The sequence below is a fragment of the Ranitomeya imitator genome, chromosome 10 (assembly GCF_032444005.1).
Source record: "Ranitomeya imitator isolate aRanImi1 chromosome 10, aRanImi1.pri, whole genome shotgun sequence".
Lineage (NCBI taxonomy): Eukaryota > Metazoa > Chordata > Amphibia > Anura > Dendrobatidae > Ranitomeya > Ranitomeya imitator.
The window spans coordinates 125,387,734-125,413,739 of NC_091291.1; positions in this window are offsets into that span (position 1 = coordinate 125,387,734).

The window sequence follows — 26,006 nt, forward strand, 5'->3', positions numbered from 1 at the left end:
GCTGGTTGTGCATTCCTCATATACAAAAATACAGCATACTAGAATTCTGTGAAAGAGGGCTCATACTTTATATTGGGAAAACTTGGTGACAGGTGCCCTTTAATCCAGTGCCAAATGGATGACCTAAACCAGCACCTTGAGTGCCCTTAGACCCATATGCCACTATACAGACTCTACGCACAAATCTCTGCCATGTATGTGAAGCTGAAGGTCAGGGATGTAGATTTATGGATTACAGCGGCGTTCACATAGGGATACACCAATATTCAAAATGATACATGGAAAGTAGATTTTGCCTTGAGTCTTCATGGTTTCAGGTGATGCCACTGTCAAAAAACTTACACACAGTCCAGTTTTTTTTTTGTACACATTTCTGGGCTGATTCATTAGGTTTTGCATTTTTTTTGTTTTGTGGGGTTGGTTTTGTGCATTTGTTGCTGGGTTTTTCTTTGCTTCATATTCATCTTTTCATTTTTACCTTTTCTCAAAGTCACTTATTTATGTGTTTCCCCCTAGATTGATTGTCACGTACCTCTGCAAATTTGGCATAATTTTGCAAAATGTATTCACTTATGAGCTCCAAAGCTCCAAAAAGGTAAGAAAAAAAAAATTGACTTGGCGCAGAATAGATAAACCATGCTATGGAATTTGGCATAAAATAAAGAGCAACAAAAACACAAGAAAAAAAAGAAGAAAAGAAAAGTAACTTCCGGAAAAACCGCGAGGGATGAATTGGCAACTTCATCCTTGTTCTTCTTTTTAGCTACGACTTGGAGAATTGGTAAAAACTCCATGTCGCAGTCATCTTACCATCTGTCACTTATGTGTGGATTTCGTATATGGTCGTAGCGTGCATTAATATGTCTCTACATGACAGATGAGATTCTGGGTGCAGAAGTGTAAATCCTTTCCAAAATAACAATCTTCAGCATTTTTACCAATGTTAATCTGCGGAGTGGCAGAAAAATCATTGTAAGAATATTTCTTCCATCGTCTCAATCAACCTGCTCGACCTCTTTCCGCCTGTTGCCACTGAAAGGATTAATGTTGAAGCCATCATCTGATTACTCATACTGAAGGTAATCTTCTCCGGAGGTCAGGCGTCCCACCGAGGATTCCTAATCATTGCAGCACACATTGCTAAACTGATGGTAAATTTCGAGACTTGGATCCCGTCCCGTTGGCAGTAAAGCGATGGCGAGGCATTCACAGCAGTGTGACATTTGCCGAATGTAATAGGATTATGTAAAGGTTATGATGCCCTGCTTAACAGGCCGAATATACAGCATGAACCCGCGTTGCCTGAGCAAACGAGCATGTGAATTACATAGCCCTATGGAAAACAGCTGACATTATGATATCATGATGAACGCCGCCAAATGGCAATCTGCTGCATCTCTACTTCATGTCATGTAGCATGCCCCGATCTCTTTACCCCCATAACTCATTAGCCATAGAAATTTTGTGGAAAACAAAACAGTCACCAACATAATTATCTTCCCAATTAGGGTTGAACTATCGATTAATAAATGGGACTGAGAAAAGACCATAATGGACAAACTGCACAGACATAAACCAAACTAAGCAAAAGAACCGCAGTCAAAAGTCCAAATATATGCAAAATACAAAAAAAAACTTTATTAATAATAACAGGTAAAGAAATGACAAATAGGAACAATCCCCGTGCCACCCATAGCACGTACAAGAATAGGGCGGGGGTAGGTACCTATTATGTAAAACAAGTACACAAGAGGACCGTACATAGAACACAATAATAATGGGAGGCTAGTTCATATGTCTGCGTGTATATATATATATGCTCAAAGCTAATGTAAGCAGTAAGAACAAACCCACAAAAAGTATACATACCGGTCAACTCTAGAGGTACAAAATGAGCAGGCACCCCACCAAAAACCATCAGACATACGTTCGTATGAGGTTTTTACGTAACATGAGCCCTGCACCCAATCAGCACTGGCATCACTGGCCTCGCACTTGAATGTATAAGTAATCAAGGAAGTCGGTGGCCAACTGCGGCTCTCTTCTTCTTCCCACTGAAACTGGATGTGCAGAACCAGAACACCCTGGTCCGTACACTATTTAGTGGCTGTTTTCAGTTAGAGCAGCTCAAATTATGATTTATGTGAGGTGGATCCTCTAAACTCCAGGTCCAGGTGAGCAAATTGACCTCGAATGTTGATGCAGCAAGTTAAAAGACATGAGCTTAGTGAGGACCTGGAAAGCTGTGGAATCTCAGGAGGACAGATGAACTGGATGGCAGGGATGGAAGTGTCATGCGCTTTAACCGTTGATCCTGTGCTTTTTGGCTGGCTTCTCTATCTGCTGAGCCGCAGCAGATATGCCTTTTTTCTGGGTGTTTATTGCCTGGCATACTCGCTTTAGCCTTTTTTTTAGGTTGACAGGTGTTTTTTGTTCATTCATCTGTCTGCCCAATCGCCATTCAGGTGCAGCTACATATTCTTTACCCCTGCTGGTGTTTCCTGCTGTTGATATTCTCATTTGGATTTCCAGCAATACTGTCATTGCTTATGTCAGTCAGTGAAAGACCAGCTAGGGTTTGTCTCTCTGCTGATTATGCTTTTCACCCTGCACCTATCTTCTGTTTCTTGTTCAGGAAGTAGGTGGCATACTCTATAGCAGTTCGTACCTTATCTTTTCATGTTGTATTTTGTAGTTTCTATTAACTCACTCTGGATTCTCTTTCTCAGCACTCCTTCCCTTCAGTAGGTGAATTGAACTCTGCTCTGCCCTGCAGTATTTTAGGAGGAACGTTAAGCACTCGACTGCCTTTCAGGCATCCTAGTTCCGAGCTGCCATGGTTTAATCTGTTCTTAGGTCTTTTGCAGTCCATGTAGGAACCACTAGGACTGCAGGGTCAGGATCTCTATTCTGTACAGGAACCGGCTGGGTCAGTTGCAGTTTTTAGTGTTTTACCTGTTTTCCAATTTGAGTTTGTTACACAATCATTAAAGGATGGTGCAGCAAACATGGAGGTCTAGAGTCTCATTCCCAAGACACAGGTGTGTGTATCAATGGGCATAAAATAGGTCTAGTAGATGAAGTCATTGATCCATGCCGTGCAATCTGCAAAAACCCAATGTGGAGCACAACAGAAGGCAGCAGACCTAGGGGAAGGAAGCGGAGCCTGGGATACCATGGACAGGTGTGTAACATGATTATAGTGCCCAAGAATGCCCACAACATCTTGAATAGAGCCATGCTGTTTCAGCTCTATACTTTACGCACATTCCACTACCATCACTTGCAAACAGCTGATCAGTGAAGTTGCTTGATAACGGATCCCCACCTATCTGATGTTAATGACCAGTTCATTCAAATCATAGTTCTGGACAACCCCTTAAAGTTTCTGCAACACTGTAAGTCTTAACCTACTTGAGCACTATTGACTATGATAACGATAACTGAACTTCTTTATTTCTTCTAAAAAAATATTGTTTGCAAAAGTCATCAATGCTATTTAATGATTTTCAGTTGTAAAAGATAGCACACAGTAAAACATGATTAATTTGTGCAGCAGATGTTCGGAAGAACTACTATACGCAATTGTAAAGAAGAAATGTTGGCGAAACCATTGTAGTTTCCATGGTTTCATTTTAATGTTTTGATCCCGCTGGAGAAATATGGCTACATTGTCACAACCGATGCAGATAAAGCTTCCGTCTACAGGAATATACAGACATAAAACATCAAAGAGTAAAAAAAAATACAGAAATGGGGAATGATAAATAACAAAAATAATTGGAGCTCAAGGTAGGAAACAACATGATCCAACACCGTAAAGAGCACATGGGGGGAAGTGGAGTTGCAGTAGGGATAATAAATTAATAATCATATGCACTGGTCGGTAACGTTATGGAAATGAGAAATGGTCAGTAACCCTAATTAATATGTTTTACACGCTAGGTAAACTTGTAGAAATAGGTTTCCAACCCAAAATGGGACAATTTTCAACACTAGTTCCGCGATCAGCCACTAGGAACTATTGCCCTCAACTTCACCCCATGACTTCCAATCTACATTTCCCGAAATGCATATTCAATATCGTAATGGTGATCCACATCTGGTACCTACAGCTCAGATCATAGATCATAGACCTCTTCTGTGAATACGCTGGGAGCAATGTGCTTCCCGCTGCTGCCACGCAGAATCCTAAGTCATGATGAAATACTTCTCCTGAGAACATTGGAGCTTCGGAGTCATTCACAATCTGTTCAAGAGACAGACATAATGTGAGTTCACACCAGACGACGGAGTGTCAAGCAGAATTAAAACCAGGATGAGCATTTATCTCTTTTTAACAGCACCGAGCAGAAAAGTAAGCACATTTCTATTTTGTAATCCAGGATTTGGGTTTTGTGGTTAATCATTTCATTTTTACTGAATAGTTATTTTAGACGGAAAACAAAAAAAAATGTATTCTATTCTTGTATGAGACCATCACTCTATAAAGAAATGGACGCGGTGTTTTGAAGCATTCAGTTGTATCCATCTCGCTATTCCTGTACTTCTTAATGATTACAAATTGCATACTATATGAATAGTTGAATAACGTTTCGGGAAAACGAGCTAACTAACCCGCCCTAGCTAAATAAATGATGGATACATAAAAAAATGCTACATAAATTAAGAAAGACCGAGAAAAATGGGCAAGAGCATAAGTTGATATGCATGCAACGTGTAGAATCATGTTCATGCTGGCCATTAAACACAAAATCTAAGCGAATGTGCTGAGATAAGGCGTTATGTGAGCAAGCTCAGGCGCTAACCGAGTGTCTTTGGCGTACCTGTTTGTTAGGCAATCCCTGCATGTGTTATGGCTGTCAAACAGCCATGAGACATGTAGCTGCCGGGACTCCAATATATTATTCGAGCACACAGAAAACACTCGGTTACCACCCGAGCATGGCGGATAACCCCTAATAGGAGCACATTCGCTCATCACTAGTGTTGACCGATACCGTCCGATACTTGAAAGTATCGGTATCGGATAGTATCGGCCGATACCCGAAAAATATCGGATATCGCCGATACCGATATCCGATACCAATACAAGTCAATGGGACACCAAGTATCGGAAGGTATCCTGATGGTTCCCAGGGTCTGAAGAAGAGGAAACTCTCCTTCAGGCCCTGGGATCCATAGGGATGTGTAAAATAAAGAATTAAAATAAAAAATATTGATATTTTCACCTCTCCGGCGGCCCCTGGACATCACGCTGGTAACAGGCAGGCTTCTTTGTTTAAAATGAGCGCCTTTAGGACCTGCGAATGACGTCGCGGCTTCTGATTGGTCGCGTGCCGCTCATGTGACCGCTACGCGACCAATCAGAAGCCGCGACATCATTCGCAGGTCCTTAATTCCTAGAATTAGGAGTTTAGTGAATGAGAATGACGTCGCGGCTTCTGATTGGTCGCGTGGCAGTCACATGAGCGGCACGCGACCAATCAGAAGCCGCGACGTCATTCGCAGGTCCTAAAGGCGCTCATTTTAAACAAAGAAGCCTGCCGGTTACCAGCGTGATGTCCAGGGGCCGCCGGAGAGGTGAATATATCAATATTTTTTATTTTAATTCTTTATTTTACACATCCCTATGGAACCGATACCGATACCCGATACCACAAAAGTATCGGATCTCAGTATCGGAATTCCGATACCGCAAGTATCGGCCGATACCCGATACTTGCGGTATCGGAATGCTCAACACTACTCATCACTAGTACTTAGTAAACACTGTTTTTGATTAAAAAAGCATAAAAGGCATCTCAGCATTACTAGGTCCTATACTATGTCTAACATTACAACTTTACCATGTGTCAAAGTGACCTCAATAAGAATAAGAGCAGAGCAGGAACGAGGCCCAACTATGGACACCCAGCCCTGCAAAGCTATATAAATGCAATGTTCTGCTCAAAGTAAGGGAAGCCCCACTCTTGCTTGTACTGACTACAAAAACTTGTATTAATAAAGCCAAAGAAACAAAATTTGAAGTGGGTCTTCTTCCCATATATCCAGTGTCACCATATAGGTGATACAGGTGATACTGCCATCGGAGGCACAGGAAAAATGTGCCAAAACTCATCCATGTGCTGCCGTCAACATGCCATCTAGTGATTTAATATGATATATTGGTGACATGTAAATAGGACAATGTGGGACAATAGGGACCCCAACATGATGTTATCAGTCATTGTACAGGAGGAGGAGGTGAGCTGTGATATCACCTATTGTGAATAGTGGATTCTGTATTATCTACTGTATATAGAGGTGCTATCAGTCATTGTACAGGAGGTGGAGGTGAGCTGTGACATCACCTATTGTAAATGGTGGATCCTGTGTTATCTACTGTATATAGAAGTGTTATCAGTCATTGTACAGGAGGAGGAGGAGGTGAGCTGTGACATCACCTATTGTGAATGGTGGATTCTGTGTTATCTACTGTATATAGAGGTGTTATCAGTCATTGTACAGGAGAAGGAGGTGAGCTGTGATATCACCTATTGTGAATGGTGGATCCTGCGTCATCTACTGTATATAGAGGTGTTATCAGTCATTGTACAGGAGGAGGTGAGCTGTGACATCACCTATTGTGAAGGGTGGATCCTATGTTATCTACTGCATATAGAGGAGTTATCAGTCATTGTACAGGAGGAGGAGGTGAGCTGTGATATCACCTATTGTGAATGGTGGATCCTGTGTTATTTACTGTATATAGAGGTGTTATCAGTCATTGTACAGTAGGAGGTAAGCTGTGACATCACCTATTGTGAATGGTGGATCCTGAGTTATGTGCTGTATATAGAGGTGTTGTAACAACTCTGCTGGCATCATTTCATGGCCTCCCATCCCTCACACACCATCTTACTCTCTGCTCCATGTCATGTTGTGTTCTGTCTGTTGCCAGCTCCATATTCTATGCCTCTGCTCTCTGCATGCTTCCTGGCTGTGTGCATAGGGGAGCAGCGCCAGAACTCTCTGGCTCTTAAGGAATCAGGTTGCACCTGTCTAATCTGTTCCTGACCAATTACCAAAAGGCCTCCAGTATTTAGGGCAGCTCCACCCTGTGGACTGGACCTGTGCAATGTGTTAACTCAGTTAGTGCTTTGCTTCTGAGCTGCCAGGCCTTGCTCTGTGTGCCTCCTTCTCTGGAGGTTCTACTCCTAGCTTTGCCTTGATCTTGTCCGTCTGCCCTCCAGGAGGCTGCATATCCTGGTCTCAGTGTTTCTGTTCTAGCCTTGCCTTGATCTTGTTGTCCGCCCTCTAGGAGGCAGTATATCCTGGTCCCTGTGTCTTTGTTCTTGTACCTTGTCTTGTTCCATTACCTTGTCTGAACTTTGTCTTACCTCTGTCTCATTGTCTGTGGCTTCTTTCCCTGCTGTGTCTTTCCTTGTGTCCCCTCTGTTTGCTTATGCTCCGCACTCTTGCGGCTCTGCCTGCTCTGTACCTTTGTGACTTTGCCTGTGCTCCACTCTCTTGCAGCTTTACCTCTGCTCTGCACTCCTGCAGTTCTGCTCCGTTCTACTCTGCTCCGCTCCTGCTGCTGCAGAAATCTCTTGCTGCAGCTCCTCTCCACATTCCTTGCGGTTCCGCTGTGCTTAGCTTCTGCTGCTGCTCTATCTCTTGCTGCTCTACCGCTCCTATCCACAGCCTTGCGGTTCTCTTTCTGTGTGAACAGGTCCCAAACTGTTCCTTCCTACTTCTTTCCTTCCTGCTTGTTTCCGTACCTGCATCTCTTGTGTGAACAGGTCCCAAACTGTTCCTTCCTGCTTGCATCCGTACCTGCACCTCTTGTGTGAACAGGTCCAAACCTGTTCTGACATACACCACTCCTTCCTGTCTGTTCCGGTACTAGCATCTGCTGTGTGAACAGGTCTCTACATGTTCCGTCACACACCACACCAACCCGCCCTGTGTCTCTGCCGTTCCTGCCAGCCCTGTGTCTCTGCCGTTCCTGTCAGCCCTGTATCTCTGTTGTTCCTGCCAGCCCTGTGTCTCTGCCGTTCCTGCCAGCCCTGTGTCTCTGCCGTTCCTGCCAGCCCTGTGTCTCTGCCGTTCCTGCCAGCCCTGTGTCTCTGCCATGCCAGCCTACTCGTTTGTTTCATCCGTGCTCATCTGCTAGTCCTGCCTGATGCCTGCACCTGTCCTAGTGTTCCTGTTCTCCAAATGGGATCAGCAGCCACAGCCAGACACCACCCTGGATTAGCACCTGGCAGCTGGCTGCTGCACAAGTCTGACCTCACCATCAGAGGCTCCAGAGAAGACCAAGGAAGCTGTCATAGTCACGCCCTTTCCAGGGTAGTCTGGTTCATGGCACAGCGGAGCCACAAACCCCCTGGCTCACGCCCACCAGTCAGGGAGTGAGCGTGACAAGTGTTGTCAGTCATTTTACAGGAAGAGGAGGTGAGATGTGATATCACCTATTGTGAATGGTGGATCCTGTGTTATCTACTGAATATAGAGGTGTCATCAGTCATTGTACAGGAGGAGGAGGTGAGCTGTGACATCACTTATTGTGAATGATGTATCCTGTGTAATCTACTGTATATAGAGGTGTTATCAGTCATTGTACAGGAGGGGGAGGAGGAGAGCTGTGACATCACCTATTGTGAATGGTGGATCCTGTGTCATCTACTGTATATAGAGGTGTTATCAGTCATTGTACAGGAGGTGGGGGTGAGCTATGACTTCACCTATTGTGAATCATGGATCCTGTGGTATCTTCTGTATATAGAGGTGTTATCAGTCATTGTACAGGAGGATGAGGAGGTGAGCTGTGATATCACCTATTGTGAAAGGTGGATCCTGTGGTATCTTCTGTATATAGAGGTGTTATCAGTCATTGTACAGGAGGAGGAGGTAAGCTGTGACATCACCTATTGTGAATGCTGGATTCTGTATTATCTACTGTATATAGAGGTGTTATCAGTCATCGTACAGGAGGAGGAGGTGAGCTGTGACATCACCTATTGTAAATGGTGGATCCTGTGTTATCTACTGTATATAGAGGTGTTATCAGTCATTGTACAGGAGGAGGAGGTGAGCTATGACATCACCTATTGTAAATGGTGGATCCTGTGTTATCTACTGTATATAGAGGTGTTATCAGTCATTGTACAGGAGGAGGAGGTGAGCTGTGATATCACCTATTGTGAATTGTGGATCCTGTGATATCTACTGTATATAGAGGTGTTATCAGTTATTGCACAGGAGGATGAGGAACTGAGCTGTGACATCACCTATTGTGAATGGTGGATCCTGTATTATCTACTGTATATAGAGGTGTTATCAGTCATTGTACAGGAGGAGGAGGTGAGCTGTGATATCACCTATTGTGAATGGTGGATCCTGTGGTATCTACTGTATATAGAGGTGTTATCAGTCATCGTACAGGAGGAGGAGGTGAGCTGTGACATCATTTATTGTGAATGGTGGATCCTGTGTTATCTCCTGTATATAGAGGTGTAATCAGTCATTGTACAGGAGGAGGAGGTGAGCTGTGACATCACCTATTGTGAATGGTGGATCCTGTATTATCTACTGTATATAGAGGTGTTATCAGTCATTGTACAGGAGGATGAGGAGGTGAGCTGTGACATTGCCTATAGTGAATGGTGGATTCTGTACTATATACTGTATATAGTTGTGTTTTCAGCCATTTTATATTGAAATCGACCCTTGGGTTTATATTTATTAGAGCTAGAACATCTAGATCTGAAACAAGAAATTATGTAATTGATGACAATATTGCTACAGCTTTACAAGACATGTAAGCAACATAAAAGGTATAATACATAATAAATAAATCCACATTCTCATAGACGCAACCTAGAAACCAAGATGATGAATGCACGGAAATATTTCATATATGGCTTTATCTTACAATGAAAGAATCTACCAAGAGGTTATGAATCTGTCACTGATGTTTAACATCACTTTCAAAGTTTAATGGAATAGGACAGAAATATTTCTCTGTGACACATTTTTGACCAAGGACCCCAAATTCTTACTAATTGAGTCCTTGAGGTCTGACATCTCCGCAGAACCATTAATTGAAGGAGTTATTTAATTAGAGGATAATGGATGTATGGAGTTCCTACACATGGCAATGATCTGAATGACTGTGAAAAGACTCAGACAAAACTTTAACTACATCTTTACACACTTGGCAAAGTAGAACGACACAGAAATTGTTGACATTATCATTTTAGAGCTTTAATGAAATATATATTTTTTGGCAGCTTAAGTAAATAAAAAGATATAAATTGACGTCTAGCCACTGAAAAACATATTTTGCAATAAATGATTTTTAACAATCTGACTGTTCCCTGAGTTTGGTGGAGACCAATAATTAACATCCCATTTTTTAAATTGAGAGATAAGCTGGACCAAATTGGTCTCCAACCAATCTTCTTCCAATTGTCACATGCATAAAAGCTCAGCAAGCAGGATTCTTTTTCTTATTTTGCAGACATATGCATTGGAGCTTTATGTGAAACTGAATTACAAACTGAGATAAATCAGTGATAGAAACATAATAATAACTAGAGATGAGCGAATCTTTTGAAATTAAAATTTGCCGACTTTACTCAAAATTTGATTCAGGGCAAAAAAATTAGCACTAATCTCAATAATAGAAAGCTTGTAATTGCAAATGCATGTGGGGGGAGAGGAGAGCAAGAGAGGACCCCACAGATTGTAAGAGCTTACACATTACAGAAAAGTGAGATAGAAAGGATCAGGGTTATCACAAGAGCTTCCACTCTACAGGGGAGAGAGAGGACCCCGCTGACCATAAGAGCTTCCACTCTACAGGAGAGAGAGGACCCCACTGACCATAAGAGCTTCCACTCTACAGGAGAGAGAGAGGACCCCACTGACCATAAGAGCTTCCACTCTACAGGAGAGAGAGGACCCCACTGACCATAAGAGCTTACACTCTACAGGAGAGAGAGAGGACCCCACTGACCATAAGAGCTTACACTCTACAGGAGAGAGAGGACCCCGCTAACCATAAGAGCTTACCATCTACAGGAGAGATAGAAGACCCCACTGTCCATAAGAGCTTACACTCTACGAGAGAGAGAGGACCCCGCTGACCATAAGTTCATACACTCTACAGGAAAGAGAGGACCCTGCTGACCATAAGAGCTTACACTCTACAGGAGAGAGAGGACTCTGCTGACCATAAGAGCTTACACTCTACGAGAGAGAGAACCCTGCTGACCATAAGAGCTTACACATTACGAGAGAGAGAGGACCCTGCTGACCATAAGTGCATACACTCTACAGGAAAGAGAGGACCCTGCTGACCATAAGAGCTTACACTCTACAGGAGAGAGGACTCCACTGACCATAAGAGCTTACACTCTACAGGAAAGAGAGAACCCTGCTGACCATAAGAGCTTACACATTACGAGAGAGAGAGGACCCTGCTGATCATAAGTGCATACACTCTACAGGAAAGAGAGGACCCCGCTGACCATAAGAGCTTACATTCTACAAGAGAGAGAGAGAGAGGACCCCACTGACCATAAGTTCATACACTCTACAGGAAAGAGAGGACCCTGCTGACCATAAGAGCTTACACTCTACAGGAGAGAGAGGACTCTGCTGACCATAAGAGCTTACACTCTACGAGAGAGAGAACCCTGCTGACCATAAGAGCTTACACATTACGAGAGAGAGAGGACCCTGCTGACCATAAGTGCATACACTCTACAGGAAAGAGAGGACCCTGCTGACCATAAGAGCTTACACTCTACAGGAGAGAGGACTCCACTGACCATAAGAGCTTACACTCTACAGGAAAGAGCGAACCCTGCTCACCATAAGAGCTTACACATTACGAGAGAGAGAGGACCCTGCTGACCATAAGTGCATACACTCTACAGGAAAGAGAGGACCCCGCTGACCATAAGAGCTTACATTCTACAAGAGAGAGAGAGGACCCCACTGAACATAAGAGCTTACACTCTACAGGAAAGAGAGTACCCTGCTGACCATAAGAGCTTAAACTCTACAGGAGAGAGAGGACTCTGCTGACCATAAGAGCTTACATTCTACAGGAGATAGAGGACTCCGCAGATCATAAGAGCTTACATTCTACAGGAGAGAGGACTCCGCTGACCATAAGAGCTTACACTCTACAAGAGAGAGAACCCCGCTGACCATAAGAGCTTACACTCTACAAGAGAGAGAGAGGATCCCACTGACCATAAGAGCTTACACTCTACAGGAGAGAGAGGACTCCGCTGACCATAAGAGCTTCCACTCTATGAGAGAGAGGACCCCGCTGACCATAAGTGCATACACTCTACAGGAAAGAGAGGACCCCACTGACCATAAGAGCTTACACTCTACAGGAAAGAGAGGACTCCGCTGACCATAAGAGCTTACATTTTACAGGAGAGAGAGGACTCCGCTGACCATAAGAGCTTACATTCTACAGGAGAGAGAGGACTCCGCTGACCATAAGAGCTTCCACTCTATGAGAGAGAGGACCCCGCTGACCATAAGTGCATACACTCTACAGGAAAGAGAGGACCCCACTGACCATAAGAGCTTACACTCTACAGGAAAGAGAGGACTCCGCTGACCATAAGAGCTTACATTTTACAGGAGAGAGGACTCTGCTGACCATAAGAGCTTACACTCTACAGGACATAGAGGACCCCGCTGACCATAAGAGCTTACACTCTACAGGAGAGAGAGGACTCTGCTGATCATAAGAGCTTACATTCTACAGGAGAGAGAGAGGACTCCGCTGACCATAAGAGCTTACATTTTACAGGAGAGAGAGGACTCCGCTGACCATAAGAGCTTACACTCTACAGGACAGAGAGGACCCCGCTGACCATAAGAGCTTACACTCTACAGGAGAGAGAGGACTCTGCTGACCATAAGAGCTTACATTTTACAGGAGAGAGAGAGGACTCCGCTGACCATAAGAGCTTACATTCTACAGGAGAGAGAGGACTACACTGACCATAAGTGCATACACTCTACAGGAGAGAGAGGACCCCGCTGACCATAAGAGCTTATATTTTACAGGAGAGAGAGAGGACTCCGCTGACCATAAGAGCTTACATTCTACAGGAGAGAGAGGACTACACTGACCATAAGAGCTTACACTCTGCAGGAGAAAGAGAGAAAAGGAGAACATAGTCCAAAACACTATTGTTCCTAATGGTGGGCATTGCCTAATGCCAGTATAGGAGCTTCTGCAGAGGTCATAGTTTTGTTTGGTATTTTGTCCAACATGCCATATAGTGATAGTGGAGGACAATGTGCACACATGGGATCATTTACAGGAAATATAACTGTTCTGCTTGTCAGTTTCCAGATTTTCTCTTTTCATAAAAAAGCAGTGTATGTGGTTTTGTGTGGATGTGGTGCAACACAATATCCATGTCCAATACCTACAAAGTATACAGTCATGTGTTAGGACACTCATAATCAGTGCAACATCCAGGAGAGGATTATGAGAAGCTTCAGGAAATTGATTATATTATACTAATTACTGAGCAATAGTTATTGGCACTAGAAAAATTCACACAAGTAGCACCAACAGTGACTTCATGATACAGAAATCTCTGTATGGTGCATGGCAATGGATTCAGAAATTGAGGGTCCAAAATTCTTTGTTGATAATATTTGTGTCAATATTTTTTTTTGCTCAAGCAAATGATCACAAGTTTAAGGATTGTTTCATTTAGTAAATAGCAGTAACCTGCCTTTTTTAATTATACTATACTAAATTTCCCAATATTTAGAAAACTTCAGAGAACATTGGGTGGCAGAGACCCCCTAAGAGAAGTTCTCTTTTGCCCTTCTTCTAATGCATCCCTGTAGTGGCTAAGAGCATTAGTCAGATACAGGTCAAAAATTTGAAGTTGTATATAAGAATACATTGTCTATGTGTCACTTCATTTATGGCAATTAAGTATTTATCCCAGAAAATTATTGCAATTACACTTGTTACTTTTTACCAAAAATGGAATGAGGCCTACAAATAAAAGAACACAGTACCTACAGTCAAATATGGTAGAGGTTCAAAGATGCTTTGGGGTTGTTTCACTGCCTCTGGTACTGGTGCCTTGACTGTGCACGGCATAATGAAATCTGAAGATTACCAAAGGATTTTTGGTCATACTATATTGCCCAGTGACAGAAAGCTAGATTTGCATCCTCAGTCATGGGTCTTCCAGCAGGACAATGACCCCAAACATACTTCAAGAAGCACCAAGAAATAAATGGAAACAAAGCGTTGGAGAGTTCTAATGAGACCAGAAATGAGTGTGGATCTAAATCCCATTGATCACCCATGGAGAGATCTTAAAATTACTGTTGGGAGAAGGCTCCTTCAAAATGAGAGACCTGGGGCAGTTTGCAAAGTAAGAGTAGTCCAAAATTCCAGTTGAGAGGTGTTGATGGTTATCGGAAGCGATTGATTGCAGTCCTTTATTCCAATGGATGTACAGCCAAATTTTAGGTTTTGGGGGTTTTGTAAGCAATTATGTCCAATTTGCCTTTTTTTCTCAGTTGCTTATGTTGTTTCATGTATATAACAAAACATGTGTAATTGCAGTAATTTTCTGTGACAAATATTTCAGTTTCTGGAACAATTCTAAGGGTTCCAACAATTTTGGCCATGATTGTATATATATATATATATATATATATATATATACCGTATATACTCGAGTATAAGCTGTCTAATAATACTCACCTGCTCCTGGCACGGTCCCTGCAGATCCCTGGCTCCCCGGCACCCCAGCTTCTTCCTGTGCTGAGCGGTCACATGGTACAACTCATTACAGTAATGAGTATGCGGCTCAACCTCCCATAGAGGTGGAGCTGCATATTCATTACTGTAATGAGCAGTAACGGTGACCGCTCAGTACAGGAAGAAGCTGCGGCACCGGGGAAGCAGGGACTGCACCGCGCCAGGAGCAGGTGAGTTTATTAAGGAGGGGGAGCAAAACGCGATATTCACCTGCTCCCCGTTCTGGGTGCCACTCCGTCTTCAGTGTCTTCTGCAGTGACGCTCAGGTCAGTGGGTGCGGTGACGTGGTTAGTGCGTTCCCTCTGCCTGACCATCAGTGCAGAAGATGCTGAAGATGGAGCGGCGCCGGAACGAAGTCAGGTGAATATTGAAAGTGCCGGGGGCCTGAGCGACGGAGAGGTGAGTATGTGATTTTATTTTTTATAGCAGCAACAGCAAATGGGGCAAGTGTCTGTATGGGGCATCTTATGGGGCCATAACGTTTGTGCAGCACTATATGGGGCAAGTGTCTGTATGGGGCCATAATGTTTGTGCAGCACTATATGGGGCAAGTGTCTGTATGGGGCCATAATCAACATTTATGCAGCACTATATGGGGCAAGTGTCTGTATAGGGCCATAATCAACGTTTATGCAGCACTATATGGGGCAAGTGTCTGTATGGGGCCATAATCAACGTTTGTGCAGCACTATATGGGGCAAGTGTCTGTATAGGGCCATAATCAACGTTTATGCAGCACTATATGGGGCAAGTGTCTGTATGGGGCCATAATCAACGTTTGTGCAGCACTATATGGGGCAAGTGTCTGTATAGGGCCATAATCAACGTTTATGCAGCACTATATGGGGCAAGTGTCTGTATGGGGCCATAATCAACGTTTGTGCAGCACTATATGGGGCAAGTGTCTGTATGGAGCACCTTATGGGACCATAATCAACGTTTGTGCAGCATTATATGTGGGAAATGTCTGTATGGAGTATGTTATGGGGCCATAACATTTGTGCAGCACTGTATGGGGCAAATATCTTTATGGAGCATCTTATGGGTCCATAATTAACGTTTGTGCAGCATTATATGGGGCAAGTGTCTGTATGGAGCATCTTATGGGGCCATAATCAAGGTTTGTGCAGCACTATATGGGGCAAATATCTTCATGGAGCATCTTATGGGGCCATAATCAACATTTGTGCAGCATTATATTGGGCAAATGTGTCTATGGAGCATCTTATGGGGTCATCATAAACTTTATGGAGCATTATATGGGGCACCTGATTCAATATGGATATTCAAAAACACTTAACCTACTGATGTCTGAATTAATTTTACTTTTATTGGTATCTATTTTTACTTTTGACATTTACCCGTAGCTGCTGCATTTCACACCCTAGGCTTATACTCGAGTCATTAAGTTTTCCCATTTTTTTGTGGCAAAATTAGGGGGTCGGCTTATACTCGGGTCGGCTTATACTCGAGTATATACGGTATATATATATATATACACATATATATATACTAGCTATTGAACCCGTTCTACGCCCGGGTGGCGAGCATTTATATTGGTATATGGTCTCCATCCTTGTATGTGCTGCTCCATCCTGCGTCCCCATCCTGTCATGTGCTGCACCCATCCTCCGTCCCCATCCTGCATCCCCATCCTTTCATGTGCTGCACCCATCCTGCGTCCCCATCCTGGTATGTGCTGCACCCATCCTGTCATGTGCTGCACCCATCCTGCGTCCCCATCCTGTCATGTGCTGCACCCATCCTGCGTCCCCATCCTGTCATGTGCTGCTCCCATCCTGCGCCCCCGTTCTGTCATGTGCTGCTCCATCCTGCGCCCCCATTCTGTCATGTGCTGCACCCATCCTGCGTCCCCATCCTGCGTCCCCATCCTGTCATGTGCTTCACCCATCCTGCGTCCCCATCCTGGTATGTGCTGCACCCATCCTGCGTCCCCATCCTGCGTCCCCATCCTGTCATGTGCTGCACCCATCCTGCGTCCCCATCCTGTCATGTGCTGCACCCATCCTGCGTCCCCATCCTGGTATGTGCTGCATCCCCATCCTGTGATGCGCTGCTCCCATCCTGCGTCCCCATCCTGTGATGCGCTGCTCCCATCCTGTGTCTCCATCCTGCGTCCCCATCCTGCGTCCCCATCCTGTCATGTGCTGCACCCATCCTGCGTCCCCATCCTGGTATGTGCTGCGTCCCCATCCTGCGCCCCCATCCTGGTATGTGCTGCGTCCCCATCCTGGTATGTGCTGCGTCCCCATCCTGCGTCCCCATCCTGGTATGTGCTGCACCCATCCTGTCATGTGCTGCACCCATCCTGCGTCCCCATCCTGGTATGTGCTGCACCCATCCTGCATCCCCATCCTGTCATGTGCTGCACCCATCCTGCGTCCCCATCCTGTCATGTGCTGCTCCCATCCTGCGCCCCCGTTCTGTCATGTGCTGCTCCATCCTGCGCCCCCATTCTGTCATGTGCTGCACCCATCCTGCGTCCCCATCCTGCGTCCCCATCCTGTCATGTGCTTCACCCATCCTGCGTCCCCATCCTGGTATGTGCTGCACCCATCCTGCGTCCCCATCCTGCGTCCCCATCCTGTCATGTGCTGCACCCATCCTGCGTCCCCATCCTGTCATGTGCTGCACCCATCCTGCGTCCCCATCCTGGTATGTGCTGCGTCCCCATCCTGCGTCCCCATCCTGTGATGCGCTGCTCCCATCCTGCGTCCCCATCCTGCGTCCCCATCCTGTCATGTGCTGCACCCATCCTGCGTCCCCATCCTGGTATGTGCTGCGTCCCCATCCTGCGCCCCCATCCTGGTATGTGCTGCGTCCCCATCCTGGTATGTGCTGCGTCCCCATCCTGCGTCCCCATCCTGGTATGTGCTGCATCCATCCGGGGGCCTGAGCAGGCGGGGACACTGGCGCGCTGTGGGGGTCAGGTGCCGGTATCGCCGCCAGCTCAGGCCCCCCAGCACTTACTATATTCACCTGTCCTGCGTTCCATCGCTGAGCGCCGCCATCTTCCCGGTCTCCTGGCTGTGACTGTTCAGTCAGAGGGCGGCGCCGGCGTGCATTAAGCGCGTCGTCACGCCCTCTGAACTGAAGGTTACAGGCCGAAGACCGGGAAGATGGCGGCGCTCAGCGATGGAACGCAGGACAGGTGAATATGGCCGATACTTACCCTCCTGGCGGTCCCTGCTTCTCTGTTGGAGATCGCGGTGTGCGTTCAGTGTGAACGCACACCGCGATCTCCCGGGAGCGTCACTCTGTGAGGCCCAGACTGCGCCGGCGCTTGCGCCTGCGCAGTCTATAAAGGCTTCGGACAGAGTGACGCTCCCAGCGTTATATTATAGATATTAAATAGAGTCCTGCATTCCCTTGTAATCAAATCTATCATTTTCGCAGTCTGTTCTCTGCATTTGTCTTTCTGTTTACACTATTGATCACTAGTGTTGAGCGATACCTTCCGATATCGGAAAGTATCGGTATCGGATAGGATCGGCCGATATTCAAAAAATATCGGATATCGCCGATACCGATACCCGATCCCAATGCAAGTCAATGGGACCAAAATATCGGAATTAAAATAAACCCTTCCTGTGACAAAAACACTGCCGAGAACCAGCTGGCGGTGCTGGAACCCAGATGCGTTGCCCCAGTGTGCAAGAGCCAATGGCACGACCGAGGACCAGCTGGTGGTGCTGGAACCCGGTTACTAAGCTGTAGGTGCCCGCGCTTAAAAGCACTACCAAGGACCGCTTGACGTTGGCGGAACTCGGATACCCAGGAGGAGGCAGCTAAGCCAAAGGCTCGGCCTGGAACCAGCTGACGGTGCTGGAACCAGGTGGTGGACCCCAAGGCCCACAGGAGAGGAGAGAACAGCTAGGCCGCGAGGCAGCCGCAGTTACCGAACCCCAACAGTCCTACAGGGGGAGCTGGGCCTACTGGCACTACAGAACCAGCCTTGACTACCAGTTCACGCAGCCCACATAGGAAGCTCCTAAACTGGAGGCACCCTGGAGTTGGCTAACCCGACCGCACCACGACGGGGCAAGCATAGGCGTCTCAGCGAGCTTGACACTACCCGGAAACAGCTGACTGTGCTGAAACCAGGTTTGGCACGAGGGAGTACCTGTGACAAAAACACTGCCGAGAACCAGCTGGCGGTGCTGGAACCCAGATGCGTTGCCCCAGTGTGCAAGAGCCAATGGCACGACCGAGGACCAGCTGGCGGTGCTGGAACCCGGTTACTAAGCTGTAGGTGCCCGCGCTTAAAAGCACTACCAAGGACCGCCTGACGTTGGTGGAACTCGGATACCCAGGAGGAGGCAGCTAAGCCAAAGGCTCGGCCTGGAACCAGCTGACGGTGCTGGAACCAGGTGGTGGACCCCAAGGCCCACAGGAGAGGAGAGAACAGCTAGGCCGCGAGGCAGCCGCAGTTACCGAACCCCAACAGTCCTACAGGGGGAGCTGGGCCTACTGGCACTACAGAACCAGCCTTGACTACCAGTTCACGCAGCCCACATAGGAAGCTCCTAAACTGGAGGCACCCTGGAGTTGGCTAACCCGACCGCACCACGACGGGGCAAGCATAGGCGTCTCAGCGAGTTTGACACAACCCGGAAACAGCTGACGGTGCTGAAACCAGGTTTGGCACGAGGGAGTACCTGTGACAAAAACACTGCCGAGAACCAGCTGGCGGTGCTGGAACCCAGATGCGTTGCCCCAGTGTGCAAGAGCCAATGGCACGACCGAGGACCAGCTGACGGTGCTGGAACCCGGTTACTAAGCTGTAGGTGCCCGCGCTTAAAAGCACTACCAAGGACCGCCTGACGTTGGCGGAACTCGGATACCCAGGAGGAGGCACCTAAGCCAAAGGCTCGGCCTGGAACCAGCTGACGGTGCTGGAACCAGGTGGTTGACCCCAAGGCCCACAGGAGAGGAGAGAACAGCTAGGCCGCGAGGCAGCCGCAGTTACCGAACCCCAACAGTCCTACAGGGGGAGCTGGGCCTACTGGCACTACAGAACCAGCCTTGACTACCAGTTCACGCAGCTCACATAGGAAGCTCCTAAACTGGAAGCACCCTGGAGTTGGCTAACCCGACCGCATCACGACAGGGTAAGCATAGGCGTCTCAGCGAGTTTGACACAACCCGGAAACAGCTGACGGTGCTGAAACCAGGTTTGGCACGAGGGAGTACCTGTGACAAAAACACTGCCGAGAACCAGCTGGCGGTGCTGGAACCCAGATGCGTTTCCCCAGTGTGCAAGAGCCAATGGCACGACCGAGGACCAGCTGATGGTGCTGGAACCCGGTTACTAAGCTGTAGGTGCCCGCGCTTAAAAGCACTACCAAGGACCGCCTGACGTTGGCGGAACTCGGATACCCAGGAGGAGGCACCTAAGCCAAAGGCTCGGCCTGGAACCAGCTGACGGTGCTGGAACCAGGTGGTGGACCCGAAGGCCCACAGGAGAGGAGAGAACAGCTAGGCCGCGAGGCAGCCGCAGTTACCGAACCCCAACAGTCCTACAGGGGGAGCTGGGCCTACTGGCACTACAGAACCAGCCTTGACTACCAATTCACGCAGCCCACATAGGAAGCTCCTAAACTGGAGGCACCCTGGAGTTGGCTAACCCGACCGCACCACGACGGGGCAAGCATAGGCGTCTCAGTGAGCTTGACACAACCCGGAAACAGCTGACGGTGCTGAAACCAGGCTTGGCACGAGGGAGTACCTGTGTCAAGAACACTGCCGAGAACCAGCTGGCGGTGCTGGAACCCAGATGCGTTGCCCCAGTGTGCAAGAGCCAATGGCACGACCGAGGACCAGCTGGCGGTGCTGGAACCCGGTTACTAAGCTGTAGGTGCCCACGCTTAAAAGCACTACCAAGGACCGCCTGACGTTGGCGGAACTGGGATACCCAGAAGGAGGCAGCTAAGCCAAAGGCTCGGCCTGGAACCAGCTGACGGTGCTGGAACCAGGTGGTGGACCCCAAGGCCCACAGGAGAGGAGAGAACAGCTAGGCCGCGAGGCAGCCGCAGTTACCGAACCCCAACAGTCCTACAGGGGGAGCTGGGCATACTGGCACTACAGAACCAGCCTTGACTACCAGTTCACGCAGCCCACATAGAAAGCTCCTAAACTGGAGGCACCCTGGAGTTGGCTAACCCGACCGCACCACGACGGGGCAAGCATAGGCGTCTCAGCGAGCTTGACACTACCCGGAAACAGCTGACGGTGCTGAAACCAGGTTTGGCACGAGGGAGTACCTGTGACAAAAACACTGCCGAGCACCAGCTGGCGGTGCTGGAACCCAGATGCGTTGCCCCAGTGTGCAAGAGCCAATGGCACGACCGAGGACCAGCTGGCGGTGCTGGAACCCGGTTACTAAGCTGTAGGTGCCCGCGCTTAAAAGCACTACCAAGGACCGCCTGACGTTGGCGGAACTCGGATACCCAGGAGGAGGCAGCTAAGCCAAAGGCTCGGCCTGGAACCAGCTGACGGTGCTGGAACCAGGTGGTGGACCCCAAGGCCCACAGGAGAGGAGAGAACAGCTAGGCCGCGAGGCAGCCGCAGTTACCGAACCCCAACAGTCCTACAGGGGGAGCTGGGCCTACTGGCACTACAGAACCAGCCTTGACTACCAGTTCACGCAGCCCACATAGGAAGTTCCTAAACTGGAGGCACCCTGGAGTTGGCTAACCCGACCGCACCACGACGGGGCAAGCATAGGCGTCTCAGCGAGCTTGACACTACCCGGAAACAGCTGACGGTGCTGAAACCAGGTTTGGCACGAGGGAGTACCTGTGACAAAAACACTGCCGAGAACCAGCTGGCGATGCTGGAACCCAGATGCGTTGCCCCAGTGTGCAAGAGCCAATGGCACAACCGAGGACCAGCTGGCGGTGCTGGAACCCGGTTACTAAGCTGTAGGTGCCCGCGCTTAAAAGCACTACCAAGGACCGCCTGACGTTGGCGGAACTCGGATACCCAGGAGGAGGCAGCTAAGCCAAAGGCTCGGCCTGGAACCAGCTGACGGTGCTGGAACCAGGTGGTGGACCCCAAGGCCCACAGGAGAGGAGAGAACAGCTAGGCCGCGAGGCAGCCGCAGTTACCGAACCCCAACAGTCCTACAGGGGGAGCTGGGCCTACTGGCACTACAGAACCAGCCTTGACTACCAGTTCACGCAGCCCACATAGGAAGCTCCTAAACTGGAGGCACCCTGGAGTTGGCTAACCCGACCGCACCACGACGGGGCAAGCATAGGCGTCTCAGTGAGCTTGACACTACCCGGAAACAGCTGACGGTGCTGGAACCAGGTTTGGCACGAGGGAGTACCAGTGACAAAAACACTGCCGAGAACCAGCTGGCGGTGCTGGAACCCAGATGCGTTGCCTATTAAAGATTGTCTTCCTAGAGCCCCAACTAGCGGTGCTGGAGCAAAGGGTAAGCAGGGGGAGCAGAGTGTAGGCCGAAGCCTGCACTGGAGGCAGCTTTGTGTCAGCGTTGCGTTTGCAGGACACTTTGCCGGCTACACAGTGTGGGAACAGCTGGCGTTGCTGAACCCCACTAACACAATGGCGGGTGTTTTTCTCTGTGCAGCTAGCACTTGCGGGCAAAAACTTGCGATGTTAGAGCCCGTGGTGAAGCAGGAGGAGGAGGAGAGGAGCAGAGTGTAGGCCGAAGCCTAGTTGAACCAATTTCAAAGGAAACCTTTAACCCCCCCCTCAGGTGTTACAAACTACAAGAGACACACCTTGTGCAGTATTAATGCTGCACAAGTGAAAGGTTGCTCTATTAATTTGTCTACTTGCACACGCTGAATGAAAGACGTACACAATTTAGCCCATTCTACAGTCAAACTGTAGTGGATGCGTGACTTGGCTTTTTAAGGAGACGCAGCACAGGTGTCCCAAATAACGCCTTGGTGCTTGGCGCAGCTTCTTGAGCGTTGTTATTTGCTGTACAGGAGTCTGCGCTCTTGTGTTATCCCTTGGCAATGCCCTGTTAGAGCTGCCCGTCTTATGACCTCATTTCATGTTGGCCGGTGCGGTTAACGATGGCCATAAATCCCAGACCCACAGTGCCTTTTCATAAAGTCACACTGCGGTGCTGGGATTCGTGGCCTTGAGCAGTAAATATTTTGGCCGCTCACACACGTCCTTACACCTGCTTCAGACTGGGCGGCCTCTGCTGATCCCTTCTCGCATGCCGCGGCCATGAGGCTGCACAGTCTGAAGAAGGCGGAAGGAGATGAATTAAGACAGGCGAAGATATGCACTGCTCGTGCCCATCAATCACACCCTCGCAGTCAAAATAAGTAAGACAACGAGGAGCATTGTTTCAGGCAGGGCGGACGCACAGGCGCAACAAGCCAACCAATGATGTCAGAAGACGGGCAGCGCTACCAAGGGGGGTGCTGCGTATCATTAGAAAGGAAAGTCACACCTCAGGGACAGTGGAATGGTCTCTAATGAGACACATTTTGTACGTGTTGAGTTCCACGTGTGCAAGGAGAAAAAGTCAGCCACCTTGTACAAATGCAGCAGTACTGCTGTACAAGGTGGCTGTTATACATAGAAACACCTGGGGGGGTGGGGCCAGGTTCCCTTTAATTTCAGTTCATGTGCCTGCGTGGCGTTTGCAGGTCACGTTGCCGGCTACACAGCAGGGGAACAGCTGGCGGTGCTGAACCCCACTAACACATTGGCTGGTGTTTTTCTCTGTGCAGCTAGCACTTCCGGGCAGAAACTGGAGGTGTTTGAGCCCAGGGTCAGCAGGAGGAGGAGAGGAGCAGAGTGTAGGCCGAAGCCTGCACTGGTGGCAGCTTTTGGTCAGTTGTGCCAGCGTGGCTTGTGCTGGACACGATGCCGGCTACACAGCGGGGGAACAGCTGGCGGTGCTGAACCCCACTGACACAATGGTGGGTGTTTTTCTCTGTGCAGCTAGCATGTCCGGGCAGAAACTGGCGGTGTTTGAGCCCAGGGTCAGCAGGAGGAGGAGAGGAGCAGAGTGTAGGCCGAAGCCTGCACTGGTGGCAGCTTTTGGTCGGTTGTGCCAGCGTGGCTTGTGCTGGACACGATGTCGGCTACACAGCAGGGGAACAGCTGGCGGTGCTGAACCCCACTAACACATTGGCTGGTGTTTTTCTCTGTGCAGCTAGCACTTCCAGGCTACAACTGACGGTGTTATAGCCCAGGGTCAGCAGGAGGAGGAGAGGAGCAGAGTGTAGGCCGAAGCCTAGTTGAACCAATTTCAAAGGTAACCTTTAACCCCCCCTCAGGTGTTGCAAGGTACAAGAGCCACACCTTGAACTGCATTAATGATGCACAAGTCAAAGGTTGCTCTCTTAATTTTGCTCCTTGCACACGCTGAATTAAACACGTACACTATTTAGCCCATTATACTGTCAAACAGTAGTGGAGGCGTGACTTGTCTTTTTAAGGAGACGCAGCACAGGTGTACAAATTTACACCTAGGTGCTGGGCGCAGATTCCTTACCATTGTTATTTGCAGTACAGGAAACTGCGCTCTTGTGTTATCCCTTGGCAATACCCTGTTAGTGCAGGCCGTCTCATGACCTCATTTCATGTTGGCCAGTGCGGTTAACGATGGCCATAAATCCCAGACCCACAGTGCCTTTTCCTAAAGTCACACTGCGGTGCTGGGATTCGTGGCCTTGTGCAGTAAATATGTTCGCCGCTCACACATGTCCTTACACCTGCTTCAGACTGGGCGGCCTCAGCTGATCCCTTATCGCATGCCGCGGCCATGAGGCCGCACAGTCAGAAGAAGGCGGAAGGAGGGGAGTGAAGACAGGGGAACATATGCACTGCTCGTGCCCATCAATCACACCCTCGCAGTCAAAATATATGAGACAACGAGGGGCGTTGTGTCGGGCAGGGCGAACGCACAGGCACAGCCAGCCAACCAATGATGTCAGAAGACGGGCAGCGCTAACAATGGGGGTGCTGCGTGTCATTAGAAAGGAAAGTCACACCTCAGGGACAGTGGAATGGTCTCTAATGAGACACATTTTGTACGTGTTGAGTTCCACGTGGGCAAGGAGAAAAAGTCAGCCACCTTGTACAAATGCAGCAGTACTGCTGTACAAGGTGGCTGTTATACATAGAAACACCTGGGGGGGTGGGGCCAGGTTCCCTTTAATTTCAGTTCATGTGCCTGCGTGGCGTTTGCAGGTCACGTTGCCGGCTACACAGCAGGGGAACAGCTGGCGGTGCTGAACCCCACTAACACATTGGCTGGTGTTTTTCTCTGTGCAGCTAGCACTTCCGGGCAGAAACTGGAGGTGTTTGAGCCCAGGGTCAGCAGGAGGAGGAGAGGAGCAGAGTGTAGGCCGAAGCCTGCACTGGTGGCAGCTTTTGGTCAGTTGTGCCAGCGTGGCTTGTGCTGGACACGATGCCGGCTACACAGCGGGGGAACAGCTGGCGGTGCTGAACCCCACTGACACAATGGTGGGTGTTTTTCTCTGTGCAGCTAGCATGTCCGGGCAGAAACTGGCGGTGTTTGAGCCCAGGGTCAGCAGGAGGAGGAGAGGAGCAGAGTGTAGGCCGAAGCCTGCACTGGTGGCAGCTTTTGGTCGGTTGTGCCAGCGTGGCTTGTGCTGGACACGATGCCGGCTACACAGCAGGGGAACAGCTGGCGGTGCTGAACCCCACTAACACATTGGCTGGTGTTTTTCTCTGTGCAGCTAGCACTTCCGGGCAGAAACTGGAGGTGTTTGAGCCCAGGGTCAGCAGGAGGAGGAGAGGAGCAGAGTGTAGGCCGAAGCCTGCACTGGTGGCAGCTTTTGGTCAATTGTGCCAGCGTGGCTTGTGCTGGACACGATGCCGGCTACACAGCGGGGGAACAGCTGGCGGTGCTGAACCCCACTGACACAATGGTGGGTGTTTTTCTCTGTGCAGCTAGCATGTCCGGGCAGAAACTGGCGGTGTTTGAGCCCAAGGTCAGCAGGAGGAGGAGAGGAGCAGAGTGTAGGCCGAAGCCTGTACTGGTGGCAGCTTTTAGTCAGTTGTGCCAGCGTGGCTTGTGCTGGACACAATGCCGACTACACAGCAGGGGAACAGCTGGCGGTGCTGAACCCCACTAACACATTGACTGGTGTTTTTCTCTGTGCAGCTAGCAGTTCCGGGCAAAAACTAGCGG